The sequence below is a fragment of the Petromyzon marinus genome, unplaced genomic scaffold, assembly GCF_048934315.1.
Source record: "Petromyzon marinus isolate PM22_M1 ecotype Great Lakes invasive population unplaced genomic scaffold, UKy_Petmar_22M1.pri1.0 PM_G_Scaffold_32, whole genome shotgun sequence".
Classification (NCBI taxonomy): Eukaryota; Metazoa; Chordata; class Hyperoartia; order Petromyzontiformes; family Petromyzontidae; genus Petromyzon; species Petromyzon marinus.
In genome coordinates this window covers 863,168-875,030 of record NW_027422895.1, presented here as the reverse complement: position 1 = coordinate 875,030, position 11,863 = coordinate 863,168, and positions in this window count along the sequence as shown.

The following is an 11,863-nucleotide window of genomic DNA, read 5'->3' as shown; positions in this document are numbered from 1 at the left end:
GTGTGTGTCTGTGTGTGTGTCTCTGTGTGTGTCTGTGTGTGTGTCTCTGTGTCTGTGTGTGTGTCTGTGTGTATCTGTGTGAGTCTCTGTGTGTGTGTCTCTGTGTGTGTGTCTCTGTGTGTGTAAGCCTCACGCAGCCCGTCAGGGAGACTACACGGGGAGACATTTGTGTTGTGTCTGTCTCTGTGTGTGTGTCTCTGTGTGTGTCTGTGTGTAAGCCTCACGCAGCCCGTCAGGGAGACTACACGGGGAGACATTTGTGTTGTGTCTGTCTCTGTGTGTGTGTCTCTGTGTGTGTCTGTGTGTAAGCCTCACGCAGCCCGTCAGGGAGACTACACGGGGAGACATTTGTGTTGTGTCTGTCTCTGTGTGTGTGTCTCTGTGTGTGTCTGTGTGTAAGCCTCACGCAGCCCGTCAGGGAGACTACACGGGGAGACATTTGTGTTGTGTCTGTGTGTGCGTGTCTCTGTGTGTCTGTGTGTGTGTCTGTGTGTGTCTCTGTGTGTGTGTGTGTCTGTGTGTGTGTCTGTGTGTGTGTCTCTGTGTGTGTCTGTGTGTGTAAGCCTCACGCAGCCCGTCAGGGAGACTACACGGGGAGACATTTGTGTTGTGTCTGTCTCTGTGTGCGTGTCTCAGTGTGTGTGTGTGTGTTGTGTGTCTCTGTGTGTGTGTGTCTGTGTGTGTGTGTCTTTGTGTGTGCGTGTGTCTGTGTGCGTGTGTCTCTGTGTGTGTGTCTCTGTGTGTGTGTGTCTCTGTGTGTGTTGTGTCTGTTGTGTCTGTGACTTCAATGCCCGAGTTGGTCACGATACTGGCACCTGGTCTGGAGTGATTGGAGGGCATGGGCCAGATCAGCTCAATAACAATGGTAGGAGGCTGCTAGATTTTTGTGCAGCCCATGGGCTTGTAATTACCAACACGCTGTTCCGGCATCGGCGCATCCACACAACATCATGGATGCATGCCGGGTCCAAGCAAGAACATCTGCTGGACTACATAGTGACGGACCAGCGGATGCGAGCCCATGTCCTTGACACCAGGACCTACCGTGGAGCTGATCTGCCCTTTGACCATCGACTAGTCATCTGTAAGATGCGCCTGCCATTCTTCCACTCCGGTGGTGGGTGTACACCCAGGACCCCATTCCGACCTAATTTGGCCTGGTCTCAGTTATCTGATGAAAGTTGCAAGCGAGAATTTCATCATCGCTTGCGGCTGGGATTGGCATCGTCCTCGACTCCTCCTGATGTCGAGGGTAAATGGGCGCGGTTTAGGACTGTGACTCATGCAGCTGCAATGGCTGCTTTGCGTACGCGGTCCAGACCTCCCCAGAGACCCTGGCTGACAGAGGAGGTGTTCAGGATGGTTGAGAAAAAGCAATAGGCCCACTGCCATCGGCTACAGAATGCCACGTCAGAGAATGAGGAGGCTTACCGCAGCCTTCGCTCGGAGGTTCGGAGAGCCGTGAGGCGCTGCAAGGATGGGTGGTGGTCGCGGGTTGCTGAGGAGATGGAGTCTGCCTCAGTGGCCCGTGATCACAAATCTCTATTTAACTCCATCAAAAAAGTAACCTGCAGCGCCACACCTATTACCATCATTAGGGGAAAAAACGGTGATCCAATCTCAGGAACAGGTTTGCAGATTTGCTGAGCATTTCTGTGAGGTCCTGGGGGAGGGAAAATCCCTCAGCCAGGAAAACATCTTGGCACAAAGTGAGGATGACCCTGCTGAGGCTGCGGTGCCTCAAATATTGGAAGAAGTCACCCCCTGTGAGTGGCTGGCTGAGGTGCCATCTGTTGAGAAAGTACTGAAGGTGATCTGGAGTCTGAGACCAGGAAAGGCAGCGGGCAGAGATGATCTCCCAAGCGAAATGCTGAGGGAGGGTGGCGTTTGTGCACAGACTGCCCTATATGACATCATAACAACAGTCTGGACCACTGGACGGGTTCCGCAGGATTGGAAGGATGCCCTGGTGGTCCCCCTTTTTAAGAAGGGGGACCGCACAGACTGTAACAACTACAGGGGCATCTCACTCCTCAGTGTGCCGGGAAAGGTCCTGGCATGGATTATTCAGCATCGCCTTGCCAGGCACGCTGAGGAGAGGCTTGCGGAGCCCCAATGCGGTTTCAGGATAGGGCGGTCCTGCACAGATGCCATATTTTCTGTCCGTCTGCTACAGCAGAGGTGTAGGGAATTCCAACAAGACCTACATCTCTGCTTTATTGACCTGGTCAAGGCCTATGATACCATCAGTAGGCCTGGGCTCTGGGTCGTTCTTCGTGCTTTTGGAGTACCTAACCCTCTGCTCACGATCATTAAGGACCTTCATGATGGTGAGCGGGCCCAGGTAAAACTACGTGGCCGGGAGTCAGAGCCATTCCCTGTATACCTTGGGGTGCGACAGGGATGTCCTCTGGCTCCCACATTATTTAACATCTATTTTGACCACGTAGTTCGTGAAGCCTTGAATAGCTGTACCGGGGGAATCTCCATATGGTACAGATATAATGGGAGGCTGATCGATGCCCGGGTGCGGTCACGGGATGGCTCCCTATTGCTCAACCACGTTATGTATGCTGATGATTTGGTAATAGCTGCTCAGTCAGAGGAGGAAATGGAGACGCTGCTGCTGAGACTGGAGCATGCCACTAAGAGGTGGGGCCTTACCATCAACCCCACCAAAACTAAGCACCTGCCTGGGTATTTTGTACCATCGGACACTCCACCCCCACAACTCCCGATCGGTGATGGGGCAGTTCTGGAGAGAGTGGAGAGTTCCCCATACCTGGGCAGTGTGCTTATGACTGACTCCAGTTTAACAGCAGAGGTCTCACTCCGAATCAGTTGAGCGGCAATATCTTTTCATCGGTTGCGTAACTCTGTGTGGAAGCTACCTGGTCTGTCGCTCCGCACTAAGCTTCAGGTCTTCTCGGCCACGGTCATTCCCTCCCTTCTCTACGCTTGCGAAACGTGGACCCCCCTAATGGAACATCTTCGCCGGTTAGAAACATTTAGGCTGGCCTGCCTACAATCCATCCTGGGTTTAACCAGACTGGATTGTGTGAGGAGCTCACAAATTCTTGAAAGATCTGGGCAAGGTCCCATCAGTGAGCTCCTCCGGCGGGCAAGGCTGCGATGTCTGGGTCATGTAGCCCGCATGCCCATCCACCGCATGCTGAAACAGCTTTTGTTCGGTCGGATTGAGGGGGCAAAGCGGGCGCGGCACGGGCTAGAGAAGAGATGGAGTGATGTGGTACAGGAGGACGTGGAGCTGAGTGGACTTGCCGATGACTGGTACCAGCGGTGTCAAGATCGGCCTCTGTGGAGGAGGCTCGTGAAGGATGCTACTGGGCAGTTGGAGGTAGTCGCCCTCCAACAACAACGGAGGGCAGAGGAGCGACGCTCACAACAACGAGCGGAGCGCCGGGTGGCTAAAGCACAGCAGGTTGGCACAGTAGGGGGCACAGTTGGTGCATCAGCCAGTCATCTCAGTCAGTCGACCCGTGGCACCTGGGTCTGCCCCGTGACCTCCTGCCAGGGGGCGTTCGACACGTCACGTGGCATCAGGGTGCAAATAGCCTGGCACAAGCGTCGTGGTGACGTCACCGCCACTTAGTGGCGAATGGCGGTTGTTGTTGTGTCTGTGTGTGTTGTGTGTGTGTCTCTGTGTGTGTGTGTCTCTGTGTTTTTGTGTGTGTTGTGTGTGTGTCTCTGTGTGTGTGTGTCTCTGTGTGTGCGTGTGTCTCTGTGTGTGTGTGTGTCTCTGTGTGTCTCTGTGTGTGTGTGTGTCTGTGTGCGTGTGTCTCTGTGTGTGTGTCTCTGTGTGTCTGTGTGTGTTGTGTGTGTGTCTCTGTGTGTGTGTGTCTCTGTGTGTCTCTGTGTCTGTGTGTCTGTGTGTCTCTGTGTGTGTCTCTGTGTGTGTCTGTGTGTGTGTGTCTGTGTGCGTGTGTCTCTGTGTGCGTGTGTCTCTGTGTGTGTGTCTCTGTGTGTCTGTGTGTGTTGTGTGTGTGTCTCTGTGTGTGTGTGTCTCTGTGTGTCTCTGTGTCTGTGTGTCTGTGTGTCTCTGTGTGTGTCTCTGTGTGTGTCTGTGCGTGTGTGTGTCTGTGTGTCTGTCTCTGTGTGTGTGTGTCTCTGTGTGTGTGTGTGTCTCTGTGTGTACACCACCAGCAGGTGGCACGTGTCCACAGCAGGTGGCACGTGTCCACAGCAGGTGTCACGTGTCCACAGCAGGTGGTGTCACGTGTCCACAGCGCGTGTCTCACCCAGGCCCTCCTGCTGCTCCGCGTGGCCACCAGGAAAGCGGTGGCCGCCTCGTCCGTGGGCCTCGGAGTCGGCGGAGGTCGGAGTCGCCTCATCGAATCGCGACGGTCGATTCGTGACGGTCGACAATCGATGCGCGCGGGACGTAGAATCTCTTCGGCGATTGGTTGATTTCTCATCAAGCAGGATTCGACGGGGAGGAATCGCGCCGACTTTAGATGTCGAGGAATCGATGCGGCGATTGGCTTGCGACGGCAAGCGTCAGCTCAGCGCATTTCCCGGCAAAACCAAAACCACGAAACCACGTGGTCTGGGTACAGTGAGTCCAGTCCGGGGTACAGAGAGTCCAGTCCAGGGCACATCGAGTCCAGTCCGTGTACAGTGAGTCCAGTCCGTGTACAGTGAGTCCAGTCCGGGTACAGTGATTCCATCACAGACACAGCGAGTCCATCACAGACACAGTGAGTCCTGTCGGGGTACAGTGAGTCCATCACAGACACAGTGAGTACAGTCCGGGCATAATGAGTCCAGTCCGTGCACAGTGAGTCCATCACAGACACAGTGAGTCCATCACAGACACAGTGAGTCCATCACAGACACAGTGAGTCCAGTCCGGGCACAGTGAGTCCAGTCCGGGCACAGTGAGTCCAGTCTGGGTACAGTGAGTCCATCACAGACACAGTGAGTCCATCACAGACACAGTGAGTCCAGTCCGGGCACAGTGAGTCCAGTCCGGGCACAGTGAGTCCAGTCTGGGTACAGTGAGTCCATCACAGACACAGTGAGTCCATCACAGACACAGTGAGTACAGTCCGGGAATAATGAGTCCAGTCCGTGCACAGTGAGTCCATCACAGACACAGTGAGTCCAGTCCGGGCACAGTGAGTACAGTCCGTGCACAGTGATTATCCGTCGGTATTTAAAATCCGGCGCATTCACACGCCCCACGACGCCGTCGGATTATCATTATCGATGATCGACCGCACGTCTACGTTGAACTTCTTTTGCACCGTACGTAGCCAACCGCGATAATCGGAGGTACGGGGGTGGGGGGAAGGACAAACAAGCTAGACACAGCAGAAGCACTTCTAAAGAAATGATACTCTTTGGTTCTATTCGGTAAAGTCACGTAGGTAAAAAATAAAACAAAAATCACGACGTTTCGGCCACAACACAAGCGGCCTTCATCAGGTGAAGGGACCAGGCTGTCTCGAAGACTACGCTGGAGTGAAAGTCTTCGAGACAGTCTGGTCCCTTCACCTGATGAAGGCCACTTGTGTTGTGGCCGAAACGTCGTGATTTTTGTTGTTTTATTTTTTACCTACGTGACTTTACCGAATAGAACCAAAGAGTATGGATCCTTGCAGTCACGAAAGCTTCAAATCTAGAACTAGAGAAACGAGTTTCTCAATCGAGACGAATTAACAAGTGGCATAGCTCCGGTGGCTTCCTGATGTCGGAAGGGAAGAGCGTTCCAGACGGCCGCAGAAGCGCAGTCCGGAGCGCGTCGCTTGCCGTCGTCATCTGGAAGTCGCGACTCGAATACCGCAAAAGCATTGCCACCAGTTTTAATACGAAACGCGCCGAGGTTATTTTGATTTAAAGCTTTCGTGACTGCAGTAATTCATATTCTTGGCTCTTTCGGTAAAGTCACGTTAAAGGGAATGAAATGGTCGTGGTTTTTTTTTGTTTGCCTTTTAAGGGACGGCGTGACCCACCGTCAACTTTGAGCCGAACGAGCCGACTGACGAGAGGTCCCATTTACTTTGCCGGCGGCGGGGGAACAGGCTCGCCAGGGCCGAGCGCGGCGCCCGAAGGACGTTGACGGCACCGTGTCCGGAGAACAGGCGGCGGCGGAGGCGGCGGTGGCGGCGGCGGCGGCGCGTGGAGCCCGGCCGGAACGAGGCGCCGGCGTCGTCGTTGGCCGCGAGTACCCCGAGGGAGCCGCCGCCGCCGCCGGTGCCGCGCGAGACGACTCCGCGGGGTCCCCTCGCGAGTCGGAGAGGCGCGCGGGCGGCGTGGGCGTCGAGGAGCTGGCGACGGGGGCGAGGCGCTCGCGGGGCGAGGAGGACGCGGCCGCCTTGAGGCGGGACGGCGGAGGGAGGAGGAAGGACGACGACGACGCGGTGCGGGTTCGCGGGCCGAAGCCCGCGCCGAGCGCGTCGGAAGCGGCCGGGGGCGAGCCGAGGGCTCGCTGCGAGTGCCTGCAGAACGACCTGAAGGTGGGTTTGGCCGCTCGGCAGGAGGCGGACGGGCGGGCGACGCGCTGCCGGAAGCTCGAGCGTGAGGTGCAGCAGCTTGAGAAGTCGCTTGGAGCCCTGCAGGAGGTGAGAGGAAGCACAGTAACGTCATCTATCGCTTTGCTCTCTCCTCGCCCGATGTGTTTTGACGGAACTGAATGGTCTATGTAGGATGTATGACTGAATATGCCCATAATGCGCCCGATTTTGTCATATCTAAGAAGCTAAGTGGGTTGAGTGTGGATTGTGCCAAGGACTCACGGCGGGGCTGCTCGCTGCATCCCACGTCCATGCTCCTCGCCTTCAGAAAGTCTCGTTGACCATTCTGGCGAAGTATGGTCAAATAACCCCCATGAACTCCGTGGCGTGGACAGGGCCTCATCCATCCAGTAGATTGAGGAAGCGCTTTGCGTGCATTTCCTTTCCATAAAAAACAAAAATTTAAATTCTGCCTGTTACCAAATCACACTAAATGTACCTGATCTCAACGGATCTCAGAGGCTAAGCAGGGGCGAACGCGGTTAGTACTTGAATTCTAAAACCTTCAGCGGTTCAGAATATGGTGGTGTTTAGTGTGACACTTTTGTACTTGTGGGGTTTCTCTGCGTGCTGTCATTTTTGTTTCCCCACACGGAGCCCAAACACTTGTTGGTGTCGGCAAAGAAGAATTGCAAAGCGGCACACTCCAGAAAAAGTCTCCAGACTCAGTGTGGGGGGCTTTGTTGAGCGCTATTTCACGCACGTAATTAACATCGTGGTATCCGGGGACTCCACTACTTACAAACATTCGACTTACGAACTTTCAGCGATAAGAACAAACCCCTGTCCGTATGTCCAGTTGGCCTGTTCGGACCGAGATTCGTAAGTTCAACCTCCCAAGTTGGCATCTACATCTACAGGAGATTACACAACTTGTAAACCCATTCCCCGTGTTGAGTGTACACGCCGTACAACACGTTGGGAATCGACAGGAGTAAAGTTGGACTTTCGAACAAATCGACTTACGAACAGACCTCTGGAATATAACTCGTGTGTAAGTAGAAGAGGCCCTGTAGACTGAAGTAAGGTTAAATATGGGAAAATAATTTTATATATAAGTATGTTGAACGTCTTTTGCGCCGTATGTAGGCAACCGTGCGAATCAGAATATAAAACATACTTAGTGAAGGTTAGCATCTCAAAGCATCAACATAGGTTGGTTTGCAAACGTTAATGCTTGGGGAATTTTCGCGTTAATCTGCTCACAACTGTAACGCAAGGTTGCTTGCTTGTGAAGGTTGCGAGTGTAACGCAGGTTGTGTTTGCTTGTGAAGGTTGTGAGTGTAGTGCAGGTTGTGTTTGCTTGTGAAGGTTGTGAGTGTAACGCAGGTTGTGTTTGCTTGTGAAGGTTGTGAGTGTAGTGCAGGTTGTGTTTGCTTGTGAAGGTTGTGAGTGTAGTGCAGGTTGTGTTTGCTTGTGAAGGTTGTGAGTGTAGTACAGGTTGTGTTTGCTTGTGAAGGTTGTGAGTGTAACGCAGGTTGTGTTTGCTTGTGAAGGTTGTGAGTGTAACGCAGGTTGTGTTTGCTTGTGAAGGTTGTGAGTGTAGTGCAGGTTGTGTTTGCTTGTGAAGGTTGTGAGTGTAACGCAGGTTGTGTTTGCTTGTGAAGGTTGTGAGTGTAACGCAGGTTGTGTTTGCTTGTGAAGGTTGTGAGTGTAGTGCAGGTTGTGTTTGCTTGTGAAGGTTGTGAGTGTAGTGCAGGTTGTGTTTGCTTGTGAAGGTTGTGAGTGTAACGTGGGTTGTTTTTGCTTGTGAAGGTTGTGAGTGTAACGCAGGTTGTGTTTGCTTGTGAAGGTTGTGAGTGTAACGCGGGTTGTGTTTGCTTGTGAAGGTTGTGAGTGTAACGCAGGTTGTGTTTGCAAGTGAAGGTTGTGAGTGTAACTCAGGTTGTGTTTGCTTGTGAAGGTTGTGAGTGTAGTGCAGGTTGTGTTTGCTTGTGAAGGTTGTGAGTGTAACGCAGGTTGTGTTTGCTTGTGAAGGTTGTGAGTGTAACGCAGGTTGTGTTTGCTTGTGAAGGTTGTGAGTGTAACGCAGGTTGTGTTTGCTTGTGAAGGTTGTGAGTGTAACGCAGGTTGTGTTTGCTTGTGAAGGTTGTGAGTGTAATGCAGGTTGTGTTTGCTTGTGAAGGTTATGAGTGTAACGCGGGTTGTGTTTGCTTGTGAATGTTGTGAGTGTAACGCAGGTTGTGTTTGCTTGTGAAGGTTGTGAGTGTAACGCAGGTTGTGTTTGCTTGTGAAGGTTGTGAGTGTAGTGCAGGTTTTGTTTGCTTGTGAAGGTTGTGAGTGTAACGCAGGTTGTGTTTGCTTGTGAAGGTTGTGAGTGTAACGCAGGTTGTGTTTGCTTGTGAAGGTTGTGAGTGTAACGCAGGTTGTGTTTGCTTGTGAAGGTTGTGAGTGTAACGCAGGTTGTGTTTGCTTGTGAAGGTTGTGAGTGTAACGCAGGTTGTGTTTGCTTGTGAAGGTTATGAGTGTAACGCGGGTTGTGTTTGCTTGTGAATGTTGTGAGTGTAACGCAGGTTGTGTTTGCTTGTGAAGGTTGTGAGTGTAACGCAGGTTGTGTTTGCTTGTGAAGGTTGTGAGTGTAACGCAGGTTGTGTTTGCTTGTCAAGGTTGTGAGTGTAATGCAGGTTGTGTTTGCTTGTGAAGGTTGTGAGTGCAACCCAGCGCCAGGCGTCACGGTGCCGCAGGGACCTTCACTCGGCGTGGCTGCGGCAGCGGCAGCAACTGAGGGCGCTGGAACAGGAAGTGAAGTCTCAGGAGTCTTTGCTGAAGGAGGCCGCCCTGCACGGGAAGATGGAGCTGCGCTACAAATGCGCGCTGGCCGAACTGCAGGCCGGACTCTGGTGGACGCGCGACGAGCTGCAGAGGGAGCGGCAGGCGTCCATGGAGTTGCTTCGACGGCACTTTGTCAACCTGCGGGCTTCCCGGGGTCGATGACTGCGTGGAGATTGCCCGTTGGTAACGTTGTAAGTAAGCGCACGTTAACGTGAAGACGTGTCCCTCGGTCGCAGGTAAGTCAGCGGTTCCGGTCGCGTCACGTGGACAGGTTGGTAAAACGCAATGTTTAATTTTAACAAGGCTTATCGTTGTAATAATCTCAAACGAGTGTTGGCGGAGCTCACAAATTGTCGTGAAACGCCCCGTTGCGGTGGCACGGCATTGTGGTGTCGTGCGATGTTGGTGCGGTGTTGTGTAATGGTGTGGGGCGGTGTGCTTCATGGTGTGGGTACGGTCTGATAGGGTTTCGGTGTGACGGTGTACCGCATAGAGTTGGGTATTTAGATCACCCCGGAATGTGCCCGATCTCGCAAGTGAAGCAGGCCTCGGCCTGGATCTTGGGCAGACGTCCACCACACATGGACGTGCTATAGGCTGTTGGGCTGACCTTGTGGGTGGCAGTGTAGCAATAACCATTGTTGCACTCTACTCAAACACCTAGCAGTGTATTTCTTACCCGTGTAGTCAATTTTTCAAAGGTCATTTTTTAAATATTTCAACCACTTTATTTCAGAAAAAGACGTTAACAGGAGACCCAAGCGTGCCACTTTTCCCATGAACCCCATTACGACTCGTTCCACACTCTGCCTCCCCTTAACCTCCATTAGCCCATTCTATTTCAAGCAGCAGCAACAGCAGCAATGATGCAATTCAAGAAACGACGCATTCAGAGATGAGAAAGAGCGCATGTTTGATTTTGTAGCGAGCGAGATGATGAAACTCGAGCTACAGTTAAATTTCGATTTAAAGCTTTCGTGACTGCAAGGATTCATCTTCTTTGGTTCTTTCGGTAAAGTCACCACCACGTAGAATGAGAATAAAATAATAAATTGATAAAATAAAATGACACAATAAAATTCTCACGACGTTTCGGCCACAACACAAGCGGCCTTCATCAGGTGAAGGGACGAGACTGTCTGGAGGACAGCGCTGGAGCGAACACAGCCAAGCTCAGACCGCGACCTTTAAGCTGTGTGAGAAGAAACAGAGCGCCTTCACAAAGGAATTAGCATTGGATGTGTATGCTTTAACTTTAACATAGCCATTTCTGTGACCAGTCACAAGCTAATCACTCAGCTATTTCAATGCTAAATTCTCCTGTTTGATTTGTACTAGGTGCCTCTGTGAATGTGTATGCTCTGACTTTAACATAGCTATTTCTGTGACCAGTCACAAGCTAATCACTCAGCTATTTCAATGCTAAATTCTATGCCAATTCCTTTGTCAAGGGGTGCCTCTGTGGATGTGTATGCTCTGACTTTAACATAGACATTTCTGTGACCAGTCACAAGCTAATCACTCAGCTATTTCAATGCTAAATTCTATGCCAATTCCTTTGTCAAGGGGTGCCTCTGTGGATGTGTATGCTCTGACTTTAACATAGACATTTCTGTGACCAGTCACAAGCTAATCACTCAGCTATTTCAATGCTAAATTCTATGCCAATTCCTTTGTCAAGGGGTGCCTCTGTGGATGTGTATGCTCTGACTTTAACATAGACATTTCTGTGACCAGTCACAAGCTAATCACTCAGCTATTTCAATGCTAAATTCTATGCTAATTCCATTGTCAAGGCGCTCTGTTTCTTCTCACACAGCTTAAAGGTCGCGATCTGAGCTTGGCTGTGTTCGCTCCAGCGCTGTCCTCCAGACAGTCTCGTCCCTTCACCTGATGAAGGCCGCTTGTGTTGTGGCCGAAACGTCGTGAGAGTTTTTATTGTGTTATTTTATTTGATAAATTTATTATTTTATTCTCATTCTACGTGGTGGTGACTTTACCGAAAGAACCAAAGAAGATCGAGCAGCTACGGTTGTTACTCTGAGGTGGCGGCGTCAAACCCCCTCCCCGACGGGTGACATTCTCTTCTTGTTGAGACGGTGGGAACTCGCCGCCTCTTGCTCATTGTCCCACCCCCCGTCCCGCCGTTGGCGACAGAGACATCGGCACGCTTGCACAACGAGGAGAAAGGAAGATTGTCCAACACTATGAGACCTCCTTTGCCAGTAACAAGATATAGTAATAGGTTTTACCCTTTTAACTGGCACAAAAAACTGACACCTTTATTCAAGGCATCATGTCTGCAATAACCACAACACAAGCAGTCAAAATGCAAACAAAAAGACAACTCTGATAATAATATTGGCACTGTCCTTGAATTTGATTGGTCCACACCCGAGACGGCTTTCTTTAGAGCCTAGTCTCCACTGGTGTTGTACAGCTTTTGGCGTCTTCTGGTCCAACACCAGTGGAGACTAGGCTCTAAGAAAAAGCCGTCTCGGGTGTAGACCAATCAAATTCAAGGACAGTGCAAATATTATCAGAGTTGTCTTTTT